Raw genomic sequence first — 24,292 nt, 5'->3', positions numbered from 1 at the left:
CCACCTGCTGGGGGTATGTGACAGAAAATAGCGCAGAGCTGATTGTTTGTAATAAGTGACGTGGAGTGGAAAATTGTTGTTTAGGTTAAGTGCCAATCTCAATACATCAATGTATTTGAGATGAAGCATCAGTAAAAGAGAGGTTTCAGAGTAGCAGCCATGTTAGTCTGTATTCGCAAAAAGAAAAGGAGTACTAGTGGCACCTTAGAGACTAACCAATTTATTTGAGCATAAGCTTTCGTGAGCTACAGCTCGCTTCATCGGATTATGGATTTTTTTACCTTCAGTAAAAGAGACATGCTGTAGGTGTACATCAAACCTATGTTGAGGGTGAAAAGCTCCACTAGAGGGTGACTCAACATTATGGATGCATGCCAGGCAGAGTCCTATTATCTGCCAATCTCTGGGCTGCCTGGAGAAGTGCTGGTGTAAGGTTGCCATATTCTGTGACCTTAATACACAAATACACACACGTACCTCTCTCCATGAAACGACAGAATACCTAATAGAATTCCCAGTGCTTTATGTTAATGAGAATTCTACATAAAAGCAGGTTTCAGAGTAGCAGCCGTGTTAGTCTGTATCCGCAAAAAGAAAAGGAGTACTTGAGGCACCTTAGAGACTAACAAATTTATTAGAGCATAAGCTTTCGTGAGCTACAGCTCACTTCATCGGATACATACAGTGAAAAATAGTGGGGAGATTTTATACACACAGAGAACATGAAACAATGGATGCTACCATACAGACTGTAACGAGTGATCAGGAAAGGTGATCTATTACCAGCAGGAGAGTTGGCCGGGGATGAGGGTGGGGGGAGGGGGTGGTTGTGACGGACCTTTTGTAGTGATAATCAAGGTGGGCCATTTCCAGCAAGAACAGTAGGGGGGGAAATAAACAAGGGGAAATAGTTTTACTTTGTGTAATGACACATCCACTCCCAGTCTTTATTCAAGCTTAAGTTAATTGTATCCAGTTTGCAAATTAATTCCAATTCAGCAGTCTCTCGTTGGAGTCTGTTTCTGAAGGTTTTTTTGTGGAAGAATTGCCTCTTTTAGGTCTGTAATCGGCTGAGCAGAGAGATTGAAGTGTTCTCTGATTGGTTTTTGAATGTTATAATTCTTGACGTCTGATAAATGTGGATGTGTCATTACATAAAGTAAAACTATTTCCCCTTGTTTATTTCCCCCCCCACACACACACACTGTTCTTGTCAACTGTTGGAAATGGCCCACCTTGATTATCACTACAAAAGGTCCGTCTCCTTCCCCACCCCCCCTCTCCCAGCCAACTCTTTTTTTCCTGATTGATTACTCTTTTTACAGTCTGTATGGTATGGTCTGTATGGTAACACCCATTGTTTCATGTTCTCTGTGTATATAAAATCTCCCCACTATATTTTCCACTGTGTGCATCCGATGAAGTGAGCTGTAGCTCATGAAAGCTTATGCTCTAATAAATTTGTTAATCTCCTTTTCTCCTTTTCTTTTTACATAAAAGCAGGACCCCTGCAAAGCTATATTGCCTTCCTTTACAAACAGGAGATGGAGACGGGAATAAACAATTGGGCTAGCTATAGTCTCGCCATGTCTGCCTTTTCTGATCTCAGTGATGATACAAGCAGCCTTTTCCTTTGAAGTAATGCACAGAAGCAATTGATTGAAATCTAAATTCATAGTTTTCAAGGCCAGAAGGGACCACTGTGATCTTCTAGTTAACCCCTCTGCAGAACACAGGCCATAAAAGTTTCTCAAAGTAATATCTGGGGTGTTGTTGCCAAGATCTGTGTCAGGATAAATGCAGAGAACACAAAGATCCTGGAAAATGGAGATAGGACTATGCCTGGAAGAACAGTTGTTAAGGGAAATAACTATTTATTTATTTTTTTGTAATTGGGGAGTTCTGTTACCCAGATTCATAGATTGTAAGGCCAGAAGGGAGCATTATGATCATTTAGTCTGAATTCCTGCATCACACAGGCCATAGAATTTCACCCAGTAATTCCTGCATCAAACCCAATAGCTTCTGGTTGAGTTAGAGCACGTCTTTTAGAAAGGGCTCTAGGGAGTATAATCTTCCTTGAAAATATGAGGCTGAAGGCAATCCAGAAAAGTATAGGCAGAGAACTGCAGTTTTGGAAGATGACTCCACCTGGTAATGAAGAAAATGGAGTTTCAGAGCTGAATGTGAATTTGTTTAAACAACTCCCGTTTTCTGTACAACACCTGAGAAGTAACCTAGAAAAGCAGTTTAAACAAGGAACCTGGAGGCTTGTCAGCATATTGGGCATTTTCTGGAAAGAAGGTGAAAATTTACAGAATAGCACAGAACAACATATTGTCTCCCCTGAGATGCTCCTACCCCATGTCACTGGCTGAGGGATGCAGTTTACACATAGGAAGGAAGACCCAATTTGAACCCTATTCGAGGGAATCTTTAGCTTGCAAAACTCATGAAGAAGGGAAACAGATGAGTTAGTGTGAAGTAACGAAAAATAAAATGGTGCTTTTCCACTCTAACCAGAGTGATATTTAAAGCTCCCAAAATAAAATCCTACCCCAAGGAGAGCTTCCATAAACTGAGAAGAGCCAAGGTCTGCTTTGCTTTGCTAATGTGGGACGTGCTCAGATCATGGATACCAGAACAAAACCCTAAGATAAATGAAGCTCTTAAGAGGATGGCTTCAGTGTTCTGGGGCCATGTTTATTGGTAAACTGGATTTTCCAAATATATGGTGTAGGGGATACAAAGGAAGGACAAGGCAACAGCTAGACTTAATTTCTTTTATGCTCTGAGTTACATTGAGCCATAGTGTGTTCCCGAGTGACTGAAAATGCCAAAGCAGGAAACTCTGCACAAATGTCAGTTGTAAATAAATACCCCTACTTGCTGCACAATTTTCCCATCAGTTTCTTTAGGCTGGATGCAGGGCTGGCTAATTATATTCTGGGGGAGATCATCTCTTCAGGAGTGAGGTCAGTTTGGAAGGAACCTGATGATGCTTTGACTACAGTTTATTAAATCAGACATTCCAGCCCTGAGGTAGCGAAGAGCTTTTGTTCTTGTGCTGCAAAGTGTCATAGTTTCATAGATTCATAGATATTTAGGCCAGAAGGGACCATTATGATCATCTAGTCTGACCTCCTGCACAATGCAGACCACAGAATTTCACCCACCACTCCTAAAAAAGACCTCACACCTATATCTGTGCTATTGAAGTCCTCAAATTGTAGTTTGAAGACCTCAAGGAGCAGAGAATCCTCCAGCAAGTGACCCGTGCCCCATGCTACAGAGGAAGGCGAAAAACCTCCAGGGCCTTCCAATCTGCCCTGGAGGAAAATTCCTTCCCGACCCCAAATATGGCGATCAGCTAAACCCTGAGCATATGGGCAAGATTCATCAGCCAGATACTACAGAAAATTCTTTCCCGGGTAACTTGGATCTTACCCCATCTAAAAACCCATCACAGGCCATTGGGCCTATTTACCATGAATATTTAATTACCAAAACCATGTTATCCCATCATACCATCTCCACCATAAACTTATCGAGTTTAATCTTAAAGCAAGATAGATCTTTTGCCCCCACTACTTCCCTCGGAAGGCTATTCCAAAACTTCACTCCTCTGATGGTTAGAAACCTTCGTCTAATTTCTAATCTAAATTTCCTAGTGGCCAGTTTATATCCATTTGTTCTTGTGTCCACATTGGTACTGAGTTTAAATAATTCCTCTCCCTCTCTGGTATTTATCCCTCTGATATATTTATAGAGAGCAATCATATCTCCCCTCAACCTTCTTTTAGTTAGGCTAAACAAGCCAAGCTCCCTAAGTCTCCTTTCATAAGACAAGTTTTCCATTCCTCGGATCATCCTAGTAGCCCTTCTCTGTACCTGTTCCAGTTTGAATTCATCCTTCTTAAACATGGGAGACCAGAATTGCACACAGTATTCCAGGTGAGGTCTCACCAGTGCCTTATATAACGGTACTAAAACCTCCTTATCCCTACTGGAAATACCTCTCCTGATGCATCCCAAGACGACATTAGCTTTTTTCACAGCCATATCACATTGGCAGCTCATAGTCATCCTATGATCAACCAATACTCCAAGGTCCTTTTCCTCCTCCGTTACTTCTAGTTGATGTGTCCCTAGCTTATAACTAAAATTCTTGTTATTAATCCCTAAATGCATGACCTTACACTTCTCACTATTAAATTTCATCCTATTCCTATTACTCCAGTTTACAAGGTCATCCAGATCCTCCTGTAGGGTATCCCTGTCCTTCTCTAAATTAGCAATACCTCCCAGCTTTGTATCATCTGCAAACTTTATTAGCACACTCCCACTTTTTGTGCCCAGGTCAGTTTCATTACCTTTCCCTCCCTAAAAAATAATCCTCCCCATATATATTCCAACACGTTAGATCATTCTAGATTTCCGTTTTTTTACATTTCCATTTTGTCCATGGCACATACTCTATGAGGAATCAGTGGTTTTATCTCTCTCAGTGCTTTTGAGCAGAGACTTCCTGCATTCTGAAGGCAGATTTGAATTTATTTAACAGGAAAATGTAATGCTTTTTCTGCTAGATGGTGCATCATTTAAAAGTATTATATTGCTTCTAATAAACTGGCCTACCTTATTTCTCTATTTTGTATTCTTTATCAGCTGTTGACAAAGCTTTTCTGCAAAATCTGATTTACCTCTCCCTGCTATATAATGCAGCAATTACAGTCTTTTAAAAGTGTTAAAATGGAACTTTTAAAGTGGTGGCTTTAAAATACTAATTTATCAAATCCTTCTGCAAAAGGGACTGTCAAAGCAACTTTTTAACTCTATTGTGGCATATTAGCTTGAAAAATATATACATTATATAAACACATAACCTCTGTACAAAGCGTGGATGTGTGTATATTTGCATTTGACAGATTTTATTTAAACACAATAATCTATTCCTGCTAGTTTTGTCCTTGTCCTTTTAAAACATTGATTATTTTTCTAGTGTGTTCATTTTCAGCTGAAAATTACATGGCTATTGCTGCTGAATAAAGATCCATTACCAAAGTTCCCTTCTAGGTCCTGTGATATTCAATATATTTATTAAGGATCTGGAAAGGGGTTTAGGTTTGTCAAGACCAGAGAGAAGCTTCAGGGAGACCTAACCAAGCTAGGGAGATCGGCAACACAATGGAAAATGAAACTCAATGTCTATAATGCAGACCAGGGGACACACGCTCAAAGCAGCACCAGGCCCTCTGAGAACAAGAAAATGTAAAACCTGCAGCATATCTTCACTGTTGCAATGATCAGTACCCCGCACAACACACCTTTCAAGGTAGCTGGGTCATACAGCAGGACTACCTTCACAACATGTGGTCTACTTCATCCAGTGCACTAAATGCCCCAACAATTATGTGGGTGAAACCAGACAAATCGTTACAGTGTCGAATGAATTCACACAGAAAAATAAGAGAGAAACACCTTATCACCTGTGGGTGAACACATTTGACAAAGTAATCACTCCATATCTGGCCTCTAAGTCTTCACCCTCAAGGGAAACCTGCACAACACCTTCAAAAAACAATCCTGGGAATTTAAATTCATAATACTGCTGGATACTAAAATCCATAGACTTTGCAGAGATACTGGTTTCATGCATCACTACAACAATTGGTAACACATCCTACTGTTAGCTAACCCTTAATTCCCACTTCGTTCTAAGCAGTTTCCCATAGCATGTGTGAACTCCTTACGCGTAACAATCTATCCTACCTTGTATTTAGCTTGGACACTCTGCTTAACTTCTCCAGACTTGAGGAAGAACTCTGTGAAGCTCAAAAACGTGCCTCTTCCACCAGCAGAAGTTGGTCCAATAAAAGATACTACTTCATCTACCTTGTATCTCTCTCTAAATACAAAGTAATGCATCTTGGAAGGGAAACTATTCCTACACCTTAGAAGGGTCTAAATTAATTGTATCAAATCAAGAAAGGGACCTGGCGTGATTTTAGACAGCTCCATGAAAACCTCTGCTTAGCATGTAGCATGTGGTGTTTGTTTTTAAAGGCTAACAGGGTGTTAGGATGCATAGAAAGGAGACAAATAAGAGGGGCATGATAAGTCTATAAAATAACAAATGGGTATAGAGAAAGTAGGTTGTGGACTTCTGTTCTCCATGTCTCATAACACGAGAACAGGGTGACATTCAATGAAATTAAAAGGTCAGGAAATTCAAAACCAATAGAAAGAAATACTTTTTGACACTGTGTGTAGTTAAGCTGTGGAACTCATTACCATAGGAAGTTCATAGAATCATAGAATATCAGGGTTGGAAGGGACCCCTGAAGGTCATCTAGTCCAACCCCCTGCTCGAAGCAGGACCAATTCCCAGTTAAATCATCCCAGCCAGGGCTTTGTCAAGCCTGACCTTAAAAACCTTAAAAAAAAAAAAAAGTTGTTGGGGCCAAGAACTTAACAGGATTCAAAAAGGGTCTGGACATTGTGTGGATATCAAGACTGTCTTAACATAGCTGCTGATGATAAATTTTGGTAGGGATATTATCATCATGCTTCAGGGCTCAAGCCAGTTCCTAACAGTTGGAGCCCAGGGTGTGGCCTAATGTGAATTATCCCACATCTGCTACTGCAGGGTTCTTAAACCTTCCTCTAAAGCATCTGGCCCCTGCTAGAGACAGGATACTGAATTGGATGGACCTCAATTCTGGTCCATTCTGGCAATGCCTATCTTTCTGATTTTCCATGTTGTTCCTCATCTTGCCAGAACTAATTTGTTAGTACGTCTGCAGCATTGCTAATCTGAGCACAGTTTTTTGGAAAAGTATAAAGTTTACTGTTCAGGTGCAGCTTTGTAGCCACCAGAGGATGAGTGTAATGTGGTATGTTTGTGGGCTGTTTGCAGGGGAAGAAGGATGGTCTTGTGGGTGAGGTACTATGTTGGGACTTATGAGACTTGAGTTCAGCCACAGACTTCCTGGGGATTGGTCCTGCTTTGAGCAGGGGGTTGGACTAGATGACCTCCTGAGGTCCCTTCCAACCCTGATATTCTATGATTCTATGTGTGACCTTGCACCTCTGAAATTCAGGCTCTTGAACTCTCCCTGCCTCAAAAAGAAAAGGAGTACTTGTGGCACCTTAGAGACTAACCAATTTATTTGAGCATAAGCTTTCGTGAGCATCCGATGAAGTGAGCTGTAGCTCACGAAAGCTTATGCTCAAATAAATTGGTTAGTCTCTAAGGTGCCACAAGTACTCCTTTTCTTTTTGCGAATACAGACTAACACAGCTGTTACTCTCCCTGCCTCCAAACCCCATCTGAAAAATGGGGTTAATATTGATTTGTCTTGCGGGATAAAGTCAGTGATGTTTGTGAACTGCTCAGGTATTACGGTAATGGAAGCCACAGAACACCCTATGATGATGTATTTGTATTATGGTAGCACCTTGGAGCCTCAGTTATGGACCAGGACGCTACTGTGCTAGAAGGTGCACAAGCAAAACGAAAAGTGATGTGATGGGGTGTACTGGGCCCTTTGAGGTTCCCTGCTGGAGTCCTCATGGTCCTACCAGGCTCTGCCCCAGAAAAGGAGCAGTGAAGGTGCGTCCTCCAGGCCTGCCTAGAGAGGCTGCAGGGAAGCAGCCAATCAGAGCACAGCAGGTGCAGTTAAAAGGAGCTCCAGGGCCTGAGCAGATTAGTTGCTGGCTGGGACCAGAAGGGTGGGGAAGGAGAGGAGTTGAAATCTTCAGACCTGAGGTCAGAGTAAAGAGGGAAGGGGCTACATGGGAAGTGGCCCAGGGAATAGCAGCAGCAATTATTACAGGAATCAGCACGTGGTTGTTATTTATAGGGTCCCTGGGTCTGGACCTGGGGTTGTGGGGGAGCCTGGGTCCAGCCTTAGCCCTAAGAAGGGGATAGGGCTTGTTTAGAGGCCCGAGTGAAGGGCTGGACTTAGAGTCTCCAGGGAGGAAGCCCTTGGGGCACTGCTCTATACCAAGCAGATACAGACTTAAAGTTAGCCCAGAAAGGCCTGAGGATGGAGCCCAGAGACAGGGCTAAACATGGTAACGAGAGCACAGGAGCAGGCCCTGTTGGACCTCTTACTCCAGAAGGGGTTCCTTCATGTGTTTAGACTGCGTGTGACTGGGCCAGAGGGCTCAGTCACTGAAGACCCGCCTGACGAGGCCCACAGCTGATGGGGCACTGCGAGCAGAGTGCAGGTTCACACCCGGCTGACAGGAGGCACTCACACGAGGTGAGAGCACACTGTCACAATGACCCAGAGAGCTTACAACTGACTGAAACTCGATAGACAGGAGTTAATTCGTTAGCGATGGATTGGTGTGTGTGCGCTTGAGTGTTGGAAGCTCGCCTGTTTAAAATCTAGAGGTTCCCTGTGAGAGGGCAAACTTGTAGGTCTAAAATATTAAACCGTGTTCTTGTAAACCAAGCATTGTATCTTGGTGAGTCTCCTTTGTAGTTGTAGAATGAATCATGCTGCGCCTTAGAGGCGTAAGGGGAGGCTCTGTGTTAAACAGCAAAGGATAGAAAGGGAGGCAGAAACTAATCTGTTGCCTGAAGCTTGCACTTCACTGATAGAGAGAGGTGAGAGGAAACCTGATGCTTGCTGGGGGTGTTATAGAATGGCAGTGACTGCCACTGCCCTATCTCAGCTTGTCTGCTGAGAGGGAAAACCAGGTACAAACTGCTACCAGAGATCATAAATCTTTCCTTAGTTATTGTCATCCTGAATCTCTAGCCCAATAATGACTTCTGCCCAGCACCACTCCTCCATAGACTCCTGTCGCTGCCATGGGGAGCGGAAGAATGTGACAGCTGCTGCCCTAGGAGTACTGGAAGTTTTGTGCACAACATTAAACTGCTTGGATGGATTTACCATAGCCTGTGTCACTGGAAGTTGCTCCTGTATAACCTGTAAAGAGAGGATGTTCCCCATGGCTGAACCTAGCATTCACCACACCAGATCATACCTCTGGTCCATCAAAGCCAGTGTCCTACCCCCAGCCGTGGCTTATGATAGATGGGGATGAGGAGGAGGATGCTGTGCGCATCTGCACTGGCTTCCTGCCTACATGTAAAGTAAGCTTCACAGGACCCCTCCAAGGCAGGAGATTTGTTATCCCCAGTTTACAACCTGTGGCATAGAGAGATTCTATGAATTGCTCAGGGTCACACAGCAAGTCGCTAACAGAGTTAGGAATAGAACCTGGGAGTCCCAGCTCCCAGTCCCTCCCTGTGTTAAACCCCACTTCCCACCCAGAGCCGGGGACAGAACTCAGGAGTCCTGGCTTCCAGCCTCTCTGCTCTGACCCAGCAGACCCCACTCCCCACCCAGAGCCGGGCACAGAACCCAGGAGTCCTGCTTCTCAGTTTCTGACCAAAAGGGAAGGAGAGAGTAGGAGAGCAGCAGCAGCAGCAGATTGGGGAGGTGGGCGGCTCTGGCCCTACCTGTCCTACAAGCCCCCATTCCTCCCCACCACACTCATTCACTCCCTTACCCTGCTTCTGGAGAGTGCAGGGGTCAGATGCTTGCCCCCTCCCCGCACTTGCTCTGTTTAGTGCTGACGGGGGAATTAGTCACTCTTGGCATTGCTTACCAGCAGGCCGGGATGAGGGAGAAACTAGCTGACTCGCTGTCCTTTGGGAAGAAGGCTTCTCCCCATGGGAGCTGCACATGGACAGGACAGCTAGAGGTTTTTGCCCTTCTAAAAGTCTGATTAGTCACTGGACTTGCAGCTTTCCCAGCTGTCCATCCCTGCTGGTTCCATGATTTAGTACGGTGTGTAGTGTAGGAAAAAAACAGGTGACTCATGAGCAAAGTGCTCGGATGGCAGTAACTCCTGCGTGCATCTCGTGAAAGCTTGTCAACGCAGTCTATGTCGAATCTCTCAGCTCTTTTCTCTCACTGAGCTGCTGTACAAGCAAAATAATGATCAGTAACAAAGCTGGCAAGACCTTTCTCTTTCCTGACATTTTTTAAAACGATGTTTTATAATAGACATGCAGGGTTAAATACAAAAAGGTTAAATCTGTTTAAAGCACTTCTGTTTTTGGAAGGTCCCCTGTAACTCAGAAATGTCTGGACAGATTTTATTCAATTCCATGTATACATGAAGGGCCAAGTCTGAAAATATTTGGACTGGGATATTCAAAGATGCTGAAAGAAATTAAGTGCCAAATCCTTTGGTAAATCTAAACCTTGGTATTGTACTGTTATGTTGTATATTTTCCATTCCTTCCTCAGAGGAAGGATGAATTGATAGTGTATAAGTCACAAACAAGCCAACTTCATTCCCCAGCAGCTTTGTATCTTTATATTATTACTTTTCCTTCGCTTATGTTTTGAGATATAGGTTTAATTCATATTCCACAATGTCATCCCCCCCGCATTGTAAACCCTGAAATTATAAATAAGACTGTTAACATGTTAGATAATCTAATATCCAGTCTTGGTAAAATAGAAAATTACGAAAAAGTGGTATTTATTTGTTCTGCATAATAGAAATTGTAATATTATTCAATAATGGCACATTACTCATCCACACAGATGCTGAAGTGAGCTGTAAATTGCATGTGTTCTGGGACTGAGTGTGGATAGAATTGTTAAAGAATCCTTCAGTTTGTTCTTTTGAGATTCTAGCTATTAAGACCTCCTACACTGTCCTTCTGGCTGGTGTGGTGATGTGCACTGGCAGCCTCCAGAAACTGGTGACAAATGGGTGCATTTGCCCCTGTAAATACCTTAAGGCAGTGATTCTCAACCTTTTCACTCCTGGGGCTCCCTGCCCCTCCCCCATATCTGTGATCTAGCTAGGATCCCTCTCCCATTTCACTGTATGGGAAGGGCACTGTAGTGAGAATACACTGACACAGGTTGAGAGCCCTTCTTAACTTAGTGTACATGTGGGAAAGGAAGGTCTCCGTCCTGCTAGCTCTGGGGTGTGTTTTCCTACATGCCCCACAACGCCTTTTGTTTAGCCTCTAGTAATAATAAGATGTGCTGGTTTCACACCTGTCTACAGGTTCTGGGGCTTCAGCCCAAAGATAAAACTTGGGTCAGTCATATAAGCATGAGGGAGGGTTTAGCCGGCCACGCTAGCCCCCTTTGCGGACGACACTCATTAGCTTGTCAGAGTTATTGCTTTTATCAAAATGCCAATCAGTGCCGTTTTAGGGCTGTTCTTCCAGGCCTCTTGTATCTCAGGTGTCTGGTGATTCTGGCTCAAACACACTGTCCCTTTTATGTGGCACCTTAGAGACTAACAAATTTATTTGAGCATAAGCTTTCATGAGCTACAGCTCACTTCATCGGATGCATTTCTTTGGAAAGGAAGATGTCTGTCTGTATCTGTACGAGTTTTTTCATGAAGTTGATAGATTTCCACTCCATACGGCTAAATTCAGTGCCTTGCATAATGACAGGTTTCAGAGTAGCAGCCGTGTTAGTCTGTATTTGCAAAAAGAAAAGGAGGACTTGTGTCACCTTAGAGACTAACAAATTTATCTGAGCATAAGCTTTCGTGAGCTTCCCATCTTTTAAAAAGGGAAGAAGGAGGATCCGGGGAACTACAAGCCAGTCAGCCTCACCTCAGTCCCTGGAAAAATCATGGAGCAGGTCCTCAAGGAATCAATTCTGAAGCACTTAGAGGAGAGGAAAGTGATCAGGAACAGTCAGCATGGATTCACCAAGGGCAAGTCATGCCTGACTAATCTGTTGCCTTCTATGACGAGATAACTGGCTCTGTGGGTGAAGGGAAAGCAGTGGATGTGTTGTTCCTTGACTTTAGCAAAGCTTTTGACACGGTCTCCCACAGTATTCTTGCCAGCAAGTTAAAGTAGTATGGGCTGGATGAATGGACTATAAGGTGGATAGAAAGCTGGCTAGATTGTCAGGCTCAACGGGTCATGATCAATGGCTCCATGTCTACTTGGTAGCCGGTATCAAGCGGAGTGCCCCAAGGGTTGGTCCTGGGGCCGGTTTTGTTCAATATCTTCATTAATGATCTGGAGGATGGCGTGGATTGCACTTTCAGCAAGTTTTGCAGATGATATTAAACTGGGAGGAGAGGTTGATACGCTGGAGGGTAGGGATAGGATACAGAGGGCCCTAGACAAATTAGAGGATTGGGCCAAAAGAAATCTGATGAGGTTCAACAAGGACAAGTGCAGAGTCCTGCACTTAGACAAAAGAATCCCATGCACTGCTACAGACTAGGTGCATGGGAATGCCTAGGCAGCAGTTCTGCAGAAAAGGACCTACGGGTTACAGTGGACAAGAAGCTGGATATGAGTCAACAGTGTGTCCTTGTTGCCAAGAACGCTAACAGCATTTTGGGCTGTATAAGTAGGGGCATTGCCAGCAGATCGAGGGACATGATCATTCCCCTCTATTCGACATCGGTGAGGCCTCATCTGGAGTACTGTGTCCAGTTTTGGGCCCCACACCAGAAGAAGGATGTGGAAAAATTGGAAAGCGTCCAGCGGAGGGCAACAAAAATGATTAGGGGACTGGAACACATGACTTATGAGGAGAGGCTGAGGGAACTGGGATTGTTTAGTCTGCGGAAGAGAAGAATGAGGGGGGATTTGATAGCTGCTTACCTGGAATTGGGGTTCCAAAGAGTATGGATCTAGACTGTTCTCAGTGGTAGCAGATTACAGAATGAGGAGTAATGGTTTCAAGTTGCAGTGGGGGAGGGTTTAGATTGGATATTAGGAAAAACTTTGTCACTAGGAGGGTGGTGAAACACTGGAATGCGTTACCTAGGGAGGTGGTGGAATATCTTTCCTTTTGAGGTTTTTAAGGTCAGGCTTGACAAAGCCCTGGCTGGGATGATTTAGTTGGGGATTGGTCCTGCTTTGAGCAGGGGGTTGGACTATTGACCTCCTGAGGTCCCTTCCAACCCTGATATTCTATGATTCTATGAACCTTAATGCTACACCTTTTCCCTTCCTACTGATTGAAATGGCTTTCAACCTTGTCCTGAAATGTTAAAAGCTCTCCAAGGCTCACCTGGGTCAGCTGCACCAGGGTGATGATTGCTCTCAGCTGGTGAGGAGGGCAAGGTAAAGGGGGTGAGAGCACTGAAAGGTGTGAGTGGAGTAGAGAGAAGAAAAGCATAAAATATACAGCAAAGGAGGCAAATCAAGGGAGGCGAGGAGCGGGGGGAAAACTTAGAGAAATGAGCAGCCAAGCCAGAAGGAGGGAAGCTAAAATCTGTCTTTTCAATCCCCGTTTTCCCATTGGTCAAGTTTTCAGGGTCCCTTTCTGTATATTCAGCACCTACCATGTTGGGGATCTGTGTCTGATTGACCTTCTGGTCACTACCCTAGTACAGATAATAAATGATAATCTGGCCTTGTCCGCTGATTCCAACGTGCACAGGGACGCCTGCTTAGGTCCTGACATAGCCCAGTAATGAGTTCCCTCTAGCTTCAGTCTCCTGTTCCATTATAATGTGGACAAGCAGTGCTGCACCACTGAAGCCAGTGGGAGCTATGGGTGCAGAAATGAGACCTCCCTGAAGAGCAGATCGATGGCAAAGCAGACCAGAATTGATGTAAACCCACAGCTCACATTTTGCGTTTTATTGGGTGCAGAGAAGGGATCATAGACCGGATTATCCTTTCTTTCTCCAGTTTTGAGCTGATATAACTACAATGAAGTCTGTTACGCCAGTAACAGAATTAGAATTATTAACACAAGCAGAGCTAGAAGTTTCCTTTGATGCAGCCGTGTAACCCTGAAATGATCAGTAACAGCACAATGCTTCCTCCCTTAGCTAGGAGGCTTTTTAAGGATTGGATCAGTTAACGAAATCCTGAGTAACTTCATTTACCTGAGTTAGCCCCATTTACTTCAATGAGATAAGCCTTGGTATTCTTATTTGTACTGTGATAGCACCTAGAGGCATTGGCTCCATTGTGGTCCACACTCCACAAAGAGCCATTCCTTACCCTGAAAAGCTCACAGTGTAAGTGTAAGACCCCATACAACAGGTGGATATGACAGTCAGATGGGGGCACACCAGGAAATGATACTGATCAGCTGTGCTTGCAGCAGCACATTGGCTGCCTAACCAGTGTCAATTTTTGTGTTTTAAGCATCAGGCAGAGAAAAATTTGGACAGTGAAGTAGCATTGTAGATAGTTACTCTTGTGAGTAAAGTTATATATGTGCTTAGGATCTTTGGGGCTTTTGTTTTTTTCTCCTAGTCCCCTCCAGCGCCATATGTGGAGAGATTAAAAAGAGAAAGACTGTTCATCTTAGAAATGAGATGATTAAGTGGGGATATGAACGAGGTCTAAACAATCAGAAATAGGGTGCAGAAAGTGAACAAGGAAGAGTTATTTACCCCTTCATATAACAGCAGCACCAGGGGGTCACCCAATGAAATTAACAGGCAGCAGGTTTAAAACAAACACAGGAAGTATTTCTTCACAGTCAACCTGTGGAACTCATCGCCAACCAATGTTGTGAGGGTCAAAAGTATAACTGGGTTTAAAAAAGAATGAGAGAAGTGCATGGAAGATAGGTCTATCCATGGCTATTAACCAAGATGGTCAGGCACACAACCCCATGCTCTGCATGTCTCTAAACTGCTGACTGCTAAAAGCTGGGACTGGATGAAGGGATGGATTGCTCAATAAATTGTCCTGTTCTGTTCATTCCCTCTGTAGCTTCTGGTGCCAGCCACTGTCAGAAGACCAGATACTGGTCTGTCCCAGCATGGCCATTCTTCTTTTCTGTCCTAAGACTTTTTTTTTTTAAATGTACTTTCTATCCGTCTCCCCCACCCTGCGTCTATATCTCGAGTGGTTGATTGGCTGGAATAGCATTTCAGGGTAAATGTAACCTATATTTTGAAATAACATTTGTTTTACACAAACTTAATAAAATGCCAAAGCTTCATCTGTCCACCCCCACTCACCTGCCATCTTTGCGGATGATACTAAACTGGGAGGAGTGGTAGATACGCTGGAGGGGAGGGATAGGATACAGAAGGACCTAGACAAATTGGAGGATTGGGCCAAAAGAAATCTGATGAGGTTCAATAAGGATAAGTGCAGGGTCCTGCACTTAGGACGGAAGAATCCAATGCACCGCTACAGACTAGGGGCCAAATGGCTAGGCAGCAGTTCTGCAGAAAAGGACCTAGGGGTGACAGTGGACGAGAAGCTGGATATGAGTCAGCAGTGTGCCCTTGTTGCCAAGAAGGCTAATGGCATTTTGGGATGTATAAGTAGGGGCATAGCGAGCAGATCGAGGGACGTGATCGTTCCCCTCTATTCGACATTGGTGAGGCCTCATCTGGAGTACTGTGTCCAGTTTTGGGCCCCTCACTGCAAGAAGGATGTGGATAAATTGGAGAGAGTCCAGCGAAGGGCAACAAAAATGATTAGGGGTCTAGAACACATGATTTATGAGGAGAGGCTGAGGGAGCTGGGATTGTTTAGCCTGCAGAAGAGAAGAATGAGGGGGGATTTGATAGCTGCTTTCAACTACCTGAAGGGGGGTTCCAAAGACGATGGCTCTAGACTGTTCTCAATGGTAGCAGATGACAGAACGAGGAGTAATGGTCTCAAGTTGCAGTGGGGGAGGTTTAGATTGGATATTAGGAAAAACTTTTTCACTATGAGGGTGGTGAAACACTGGAATGCGTTACCTAGGGAGGTGGTAGAATCTCCTTCCTTAGAGGTTTTTAAGGTCAGGCTTGACAAAGCTCTGGCTGGGATGATTTAACTGGGAATTGGTCCTGCTTCGAGCAGGGGGTTGGACTAGATGACCTTCTGGGGTCCCTTCCAACCCTGATATTCTATGATTCTATCTCTTTCAATATAGGACTCTGTCACATCTCTAGGGAGCTAGAGGTGACTTCCTGCAGGGATTTGAGCTCTCTGTAACACTTGCTGAGTCTGCCTTGAATTGGCAAGTACCATAATCCTTTAGTTTAAATGGTATTATTTGTAGAGAGAAATTTAAACAGCTGTCGGAGAAGCAAGTCACAGATGATGACATTGTGAAGCTGTGCATGGTTATTCTCCGCAGTTTTTTGCTAAGGCAGAGAGGGAAACATGGCTGCAAAGAAGGACCCAGTCAGACTGAGTTTAGTGCCTGGAAAGATGGTTATTGCACAGAGAAGATACTGACACAATATAGAGAACGGTGTTTGGTTTAGAACTGAAGTTTGGTAGCACTTTTATATTTGAGATAAAATTTTCAAAAGTGTCAAAACTTAGGAGCCTTAAGTGACTTTTGGAAATGGGACTTCAGTGTTTTTGAAAATTTTACCCTTTATCTGAAGGAGACCTATTATGACCTTCTAAAACACTGTTGTGGTCACTGCAGCTAGTGTGAAGAGTACCTGGCTATTTCTGAAGGTATTTACATATTTGTTAAAGAGTTACAAAGTCATGTAATATTTCATTTTATTGTAATAGTTCAAGTGATTTAGAATAGTTGTAAATGTGTTTTGTTATGACAGGTACTTCGCTGTAGGGGGTCTGAGCTCTCTGCTACACTTCCAGAGTGTGCTGTCCTTTGTATTTGCAGATATATTTTATTAGTGACCTGATTAGACAATATCCCAGGTCAGAGTGTGTAGGGCATCTATGGTTTATCATCTTGGCTTGTGAATTCTTCATACGCTCAGGAAAACAGACCTTTTCCTGAACAGTGTCCTAAATGCTGCCAGCGCACCCATAGTATAAGCAATAATGAGAATTAGCTTTGGGGCTTGCTCTAGTGAGGTAGCTTGGGTAGCTGGTAAAGGAGGATGGTCATGTATTTTAGTAGGGGTGTGTGTGTGTCCCCAGGCAGCTCTATAAGAGCTGTTTCCTGAGGCAGGATCTTCTCTTGGTCTTTGGCTTTAATGTTTCAGAGCTCGCTGAAAGTTAAATTGAAATGTCTTCTAACCAAGGTGAATCAGCTGCCCCCAATAAGGACAGAATTTATGTGGTACGACATCTGGTAGCAGATCAGTGCACAGGGAACAGGGTGGGTACTGGCCCTCTCTCCTAATAGCCACGTTTCACATTTACACAAGGTGGGGATCCTCCCTGACAGGGCTAGTATTTGGGGCCTCGTTCAGGGACAAGTGACTGGGGTTCTGAAGGCAGCTAAGAGCTGGAAGTGGTCAGTTTCCAGATTATATTTATTTGAAGACGACTTACCCTGGAGGCTGCATGTGCTAGATTTAGTATGTGTGTTACTGAACGCAGCGCACACCTCATCAGACAATAAAGGGTCAGAGCTTTGTGGCTGAGAAGCTAATTGGATAAAGGATTCTCACTCATGCCTGTTAAAAGGGGTTTCTGATAAAATGACATCTTTTAATGACAAAGAAAAGGGTATTAGCAGCCTCTACCTTGGGACACCATATTCTCTGCCTTGGAGAACGGGCAGGATTGAACATTAAGGCTTTCATTGTTACTTCTCCCAAGGTGATATAATCATTGACAGGAAAGCAGGAGATCTTGCCAAGGGGTTCTTAATGAGCCGTCTCCACTCTTATTCCATATGATTACAGCCTAGATGGTACTCTTGGTGTATAAAGCTGCACTTGAATCCCCAAATCAGCACCTGGCTGTGAGCTGAGAATGGTCATTTTGTACTAGGGGGGAATAATAGAACAAACCCCAGGCACTTTTTCAGCGTGTGACACAGAATGATTGCCTCTGGCCCAGGGCTGCTTATGGACTGAGCTGATTAGCTCATGTCATCTTCCTGGCTTCTCTTCCCATTTCCTGTCACTGATTCATCATGTAACCTTAAGCAAATTGCTTCCCCTTCATGTGCCTCAGTTTCTCGATTTTCAAAAGAAGTTAGTAGTATCCCATCACAGCTTAATTTACTAACGTGTGTTGGGATGGAAAAGTCTTTTGAAGAGTGAAATGTTATTGCTATTTCCTTTTCAGCTGGCTCGGCCGCAGTTCTTTTCTGCCTGCTCTTGGATAATTAGTGTACTGCTGTAATGGGTACGTTAGATATGCCACAGATTGTAGAACAGACCTAGCCACTTAATAACCCCCTCATCTGCCTTCTTGCTGTAAGAAAAACCCAGTCTGAATCCTGAGAAGAACAAAGGAGATGAAGTGGCTTCTGCTTATCGCTTTTTAGCTCTTAATTCCCTGCACCACTATCCTCCGCTCTCTGGGTCACAACTACATTGAAATGCACGGACATTTCTGATCTGCCCCTTGCCGCATGTTCCTGACTGTAATAGGAACATGACATTTAATTTGTAGCCCTGTCAGAATTGATGCATTCCTAAATAACTCTCTCAGCCTTTCTGGAGACTCAGAAACAGGAGTGAACTGCATGTTTTTCTAATGTTTGCTGCACTGCTACCAACACGTCAAAAGCCGTAAGGACTGAGCACAAAGGAACCAGAACATTCCTTGCTTTGCAAAATTCTCACCAGAATGGGCCCAGGGCTCTGAAACACAAGAAATGTAGCAAGCGGGATGGGAAGAGAATAGGGCAGGAAAAGGTGGGAGAATGATGGGTTATTTATATAGCAACAGAGGCACATGGTACTTCCTGGACAAATGAATCCCTGGCCCAGTGAGTCTACAGTCTGAAGCACTGATCCTGAATTAGGATAGACTAGCTCCCTGGGTCCATACAGTATTGCACTGAAGTCTGTTGGATGCTGCTTAGCGCAGGGGTCCTTGAGCTCCCATCCCCATCTAGGAGCTGAGCCTAAAGGATTATATATCTGATGCGCCCTTCAGTATAGAATCTCGGGCTGCTGCTAGACTATAAACTGATGGATGGGATTTTGGTTTCCCTGAACAGACGAGAGTGAAAATTTTAATTCAGTCCAATGAAAGATGCAGACAAATTGGAAGGCTATCAGGGAAGAGGATGTGACTAGGATGCTGGAGGGACTGACTGACTGACAAGACAAGATTAAGGGTCTGGTTTTCAGAAGAGATGAGCACAGACTCCACTTGGGATTGTGGGTTCTCAGAATTAGATGCTAATTGAGTAGCATGGCCATGAGTTGCCTATAATGCGCTTCAGGTATTTACTACCTGATCCTGCAGTTGGATCTGCGTGGATGGACCCTTTTGCCTGTGTGATCTGATGACAGGATTGGGACCTAATTGTATAAATACCTACCAGAGAGAGGAACTGTTTAGGGTGGAAGGAATGAGTAGAGCTAGGAGGAATGGGGTGACAGAAAGAGAGGGAAAATTTAGGCTGAATATCAGGAAAACACTCCTGAGAATGAATCATAGAATCATAGAATATCAGGGTGGGAAGGGACCCCAGAAGGTCATCTAGTCCAACCCCCTGCTCGAAGCAGGACCAATTCCCAGTTAAATCAAGAGATCTTAGTCTTTGAAATATGAGACCTTCTACACAATCAGGCTGGGGAAAGTGCTGGAAAACTGTGGCATAGGGAGCTTCCTGTGCTGGCTGAGGGGGATGAAGGAGAGAGACCATTACAGGTCTTTCCTGCCTTTATATTCTATGCTTTTATTAAGGGTCCATCCCTGGCTGGATGACAGAATCCTTCCCTTCCTCGTCTTAACACTTGCCTTAGTCAGCAGAGCAGGATCAGATGTGGTTAGAAGTGCCCCCCACCCTTTTTTTGAACCAAGGTCACTCCCAATTTGAATACAACTAGGCCAAGATTTTCATAAACGGCTAACGATTCTGGGTGCCCCACATGAGCCATGTGAAGGGGCATGATTTTCAGAGGGCGAATGCTCAGAGCGCTCTGAAAATCAGGCACCTTTAACGTGTCAAGTTGGACACACAAATTCCTAATCAATTGAGAATCTTAGCAAGTCCATTTAGCAGATCTGGAAGAAGGAGTTGCAAATTTCCCCCTTCCCTCCCGTTGTGTCCTGGCAAGAAGAGTGGTAGCCAGGCATCAGTGAAAGAGGCAAAACCAGCCAGAAAACTGAATCTGGCATAGATAGAAGAGAGGCAAATCAGAGAAAACAAACACGATATTGAAAAGATGAGAATTACTCAGCAAAGAAAATAATCAGACAAGTGATTCCTCTTTGGTTTAAAGAACAGGAGGACTTGTGGCACCTTAGAGACTAACAAATTTATGTGAGCATAAGCTTTCGTGAGCTACAGCTCGCTTCATTGGATGTGACTGTATAGATCATTGTTGTAACCAAGGTCCTATGGTTGCACCAGGTCTTCTACAGAGCAGATCAAGTGGGGTGTCTATGGAAAGGTTGTAGTTTGCTGGTTATGATTATGCTGTCAGTATGTGTGTATCATTTTTGTATATGAAGTTATGAATATTGGCTATGTACTTGTATCTCAATGTGTTTGATTCTAAGTAGCTGCAGTGAAACATTTGGTCAGCTTCTTGAGAAAGGACTATTCTCAGTAAGTGCCCAATCAAGAAACACTTAACTGACAATGGATTTTGGGAGATACCAATCCACATCTGAGCTTTCCTGGGAACATACAGACTAACATGTAAACAATGAAGAGCTCCCGCATGAAACTGCAGAAAAACCTGAGTGTCTCTAGATTAAGTTTAGAAGTGTGAGCAACAACAGCGATGTAGTGGTAGGAGTCTGCTATAGACCACCGGACCAAGGGGATGAGGTGGATGAGGCTTTCTTCCGGCAACTCACAGAAGCTACTAGATCGCACGCCCTGGTTCTCATGGGCAACTTTAATCACCTGATATCTGCTGGGAGAGCACTACAGCGGTGCACAGACAATCCAGGAAGTTTTTGGAAAATGTAGGGGGCAATTTCCTGGTGCAAGTGCTGGAGGAGCCAACTAGGGGGAGAGCTTTTCTTGACCTCCTGCTCACAAACCGGGAAGAATTAGTAGGGAAAGCAAAAGTGGATGGGAATCTGGGAGGCAGTGACCATGAGTTGTTCGAGTTCAGGATCCTGACACAGGGAAGAAAGGTAAGCAGCAGAATACGGACCCTGGACTTCAGGAAAGCAGACTTTGACTCCCTCAGGGAACTGATGGTAGGATCCCCTGGGGGAATAACATGAGGGGGAAAGGAGTCCAGGAGAGCTGGCTGTATTTCAAAGAATCCTTATTGAGGTTACAGGGACAAACAATCCTGATGTGTCGAAAGAATAGTAAATATGGCAGGCTTGGCTTAACAATGAAATCCTTGCGGATCTTAAACATAAAAAAGAAGCTTACAAGAAGTGGAAGATTGGACAAATGACCAGGGAAGAGTATAAAAATGTTACTCAGGCATGTAGGAATGAAATCAGGAAGGCCAAATCGCACCTGGAGCTGCAGCTAGCAAGAGATGTTAAGAGTAACAAGAAGGGTTTCTTCAGGTATGTTGGCAACAAGAAGAAATCCAAGAAAAGTGTGGGCCCCTTACTGAATGAGGGAGGCAACGTAGTGACAGAGGATGTGGAAAAAGCTAATGTACTCAATGCTTTTTTTGCCTCTGTCTTCACAAACAAGGTCAGCTCCCAGACTGCTGCGCTGGGCAACACAGCATGGGGAGTAGGTGGCCAGCCCTCTGTGGAGAAAGAAGTGGTTAGGGACTATTTAGAAAAGCTGGACGTGCACAAGTCCATGGGGCCGGATGCTTTGCATCTGCGAGTGCTAGAGAAGTTGGCGGATGTGATTGCAGAGCCATTGGCCATTATCTTTGAAAACTCATGGCGATCGGGGGAAGTCCCGGATGACTGGAAAAAGGCTAATGTAGTGCCAATCTTTAAAAAAGGGAAGAAGGAGGATCCTGAGAACTACAGGCCAGTCAGCCTCACCTCAGTCCCCGGAAAAATCATGGAGCAGGTCCTCAAGGAATCAATCCTGAAGCACTTACACGAGAGGAAAGTGATCAGGAACAGTCAGCGTGGATTCACCAAGGGAAGGTCATGCCTGACTAAACTAATCGCTTTCTATGATGAGATTACTGGTTCTGTGGATGAAGAGAAAGCAGTGGATGTATTATTTCTTGACTTTAGCAAAGCTTTTGACACGGTCTCCCACAGTATTCTTGTCAGCAAGTTAAAGAAGTATGGGCTGGATGAATGCACTATAAGGTGGGTAGAAAGTTGGCTAGATTGTCGGGCTCAAACGGGTAGTGATCAATGGCTCCATGTCTAGATGGCAGCCGGTATCAAGTGGAGTGCCCCAAGGGTCGGTCCTGGGGCCGGTTTTGTTCAATATCTTCATAAATGATCTGGAGGATGGTGTGGATTGCACTCTCAGCAAATTTGCGGATGATACTAATCTAGGAGGAGTGGTAGATACCTTGGCAGGTAGGGATAGGATACAGAGGGACCTAGACAAATTGGAGATTGGGCCAAAAGAAATCTGATGAGGTTCAACAAGGATAAGTGCAGGTTTCAGAGTAACAGCTGTGTTAGTCTGTATTCGCAAAAGGAAAAGGAGTACTTGTGGCACCTTAGAGACTAACCAATTTATTTGAGCATGAGCTTTCGTGTAGCTCACGAAAGCTCATGCTCAAATAAATTGGTTAGTCTCTAAGGTGCCACAAGTACTCCTTTTCTTTTTAAGGATAAGTGCAGAGTCCTGCACTTAGGACGGAAGAATCCAATGCACCGCTACAGACTAGGGACCGAATGGCTAGGCAGCAGTTCTGCGGAAAAGGACCTAGGGGTGACAGTGGACGAGAAGCTGGATATGAATCAACAGTGTGCCCTTGTTGCCAAGAAGGCCAATGGCATTTTGCGATGTATAAATAGGGGCATAGCCAGCAGATCGAGGGACGTGATCATTCCCCTCTATTCGACATTGGTGAGGCCTCATCTGGAGTACTGTGTCCAGTTTTGGGCCCCACACTACAAGAAGGATGTGGAAAAATTGGCGAGAGTCCAGCGAAGGGCAACAAAAATTATTAGGGGTCTGGAACACATGACTTATGAGGAGAGGCTGAGGGAACTGGGATTGTTTAGTCTGCGGAAGAGAAGAATGAGTGGGGATTTGATAGCTGCTTTCAACTACCTGAGAGGTGGTTCCAAAGAGGATGGTTCTAGACTATTCTCAGTGATAGCAGATGACAGGACAAGGAGTAATGGTCTCAAGTTGCAGTGGGGGAGGTTTAGGTTGGATATTAGGAAAAACTTTTTCCCTAGGATGGTGGTGAAACACTGGAATGCGTTACCTAGGGAGGTGGTGGAATCTCCTTCCTTAGAAGTTTTTAAGGTCAGGCTTGACAAAGCCCTGGCTGGGATGATTTAATTGGGGATTGGTCCTGCTTTGAGCAGGGGGTTGGACTAGATGACCTCCTGAGGTCCCTTCCAACCCTGATATTCTATGATTCTAATGGCGTCAGCCTGCAAAAGGCTGAATCATTCATGGACATGTGACTTCCTCAGGTGGCTACAAACTCCATCTTGTTCCTGTGATTTTGCACAGAAGAACAAAGAGGTTTCCGCCCACGAGAGAGAGAATATAAAAGGCCCTGGAAACCCCTCCATTTTGTCTTTGGCTGGCTCAAGAGATGGCCTCTCCACCCCAAAGAGATGCCTGAAAGCAACTGGGACAACGGACTATAACTAAGGGAGTCTGAGTGATTGCTGGACCTAGGCCATAAACCACACCATTGGTCTGAAAAGGATTGGGCCCAGAGTAGGAAGGGGTCTAGCCTGTGAAAGAAGGTTATGGGACATCTCTTGAGGGTGAGGTTTCATCTGTAATCAGTTTCTTAATGTATTAATGTATTAGTATTATTGCGTGTTTTTTTTTTGTTTGTTTGTTTTTTGCTTGGTAACTTACTTTGTTCTGTCTGCTATAACTTGGAACCACTTAAATCCTACTTTTTATACTTAATTAAGCCAGAGTAAGCAATTAATATCTGGGGGAGCAAACAGCTGTGCATATCTCTCTATCAGTGTCCTAGCGGGAGGATAATTTATGAGTTTACCATGTATAAGCTTTATACAGAATAAAAGTGATTTATTTGGGGTTTGGATCCCATTGGGAGCTGGATGTCTGGGTGCTAGGGACAGGAGCACTTGCGAAGCCGTTTTCAGTTAAGTCTGCATCTTTGGGGGCATGGATCAGACCCTGGGTCTGTGTTGCAGCAGATTAGATATCTGGCTCAACAAGACAGGGTTGTGGAGTCCCAAGCTGGCAGGGAAAACAGGCTCAGAGGTAGTCCTCAGCACACCAGGTGACAGTCCCAAGCAGGTCTCTGTGGCCGAATCCATCACGTAGAGTTTGGATGTTCCTTCAAACTAGCTGAGCCTGCTGCCATGCAGCAAAGCCCTTGGGACTAGGCTTTCCAAGTGAAATTCATCCCAAGCTGATGTACCCCT

At 44.3% G+C, this 24,292-nt stretch overlaps 1 protein-coding gene across 11 annotated transcripts in view; it reads left to right on the top strand.

Moving 5' to 3' along the window:
- The window catches only part of LOC140902052 (leucine-rich repeat and fibronectin type III domain-containing protein 1-like protein), a 264,710-nt gene that overhangs the window by 43,552 nt on the left and 196,866 nt on the right, over nt 1–24,292 (top strand). The window lies entirely within an intron of this gene.

Source organism: Lepidochelys kempii, chromosome 23 (assembly GCF_965140265.1).
Source record: "Lepidochelys kempii isolate rLepKem1 chromosome 23, rLepKem1.hap2, whole genome shotgun sequence".
In the NCBI taxonomy this organism is placed as follows: Eukaryota; Metazoa; Chordata; order Testudines; family Cheloniidae; genus Lepidochelys; species Lepidochelys kempii.
This window is presented reverse-complemented; position numbering and strand designations above follow the sequence as displayed.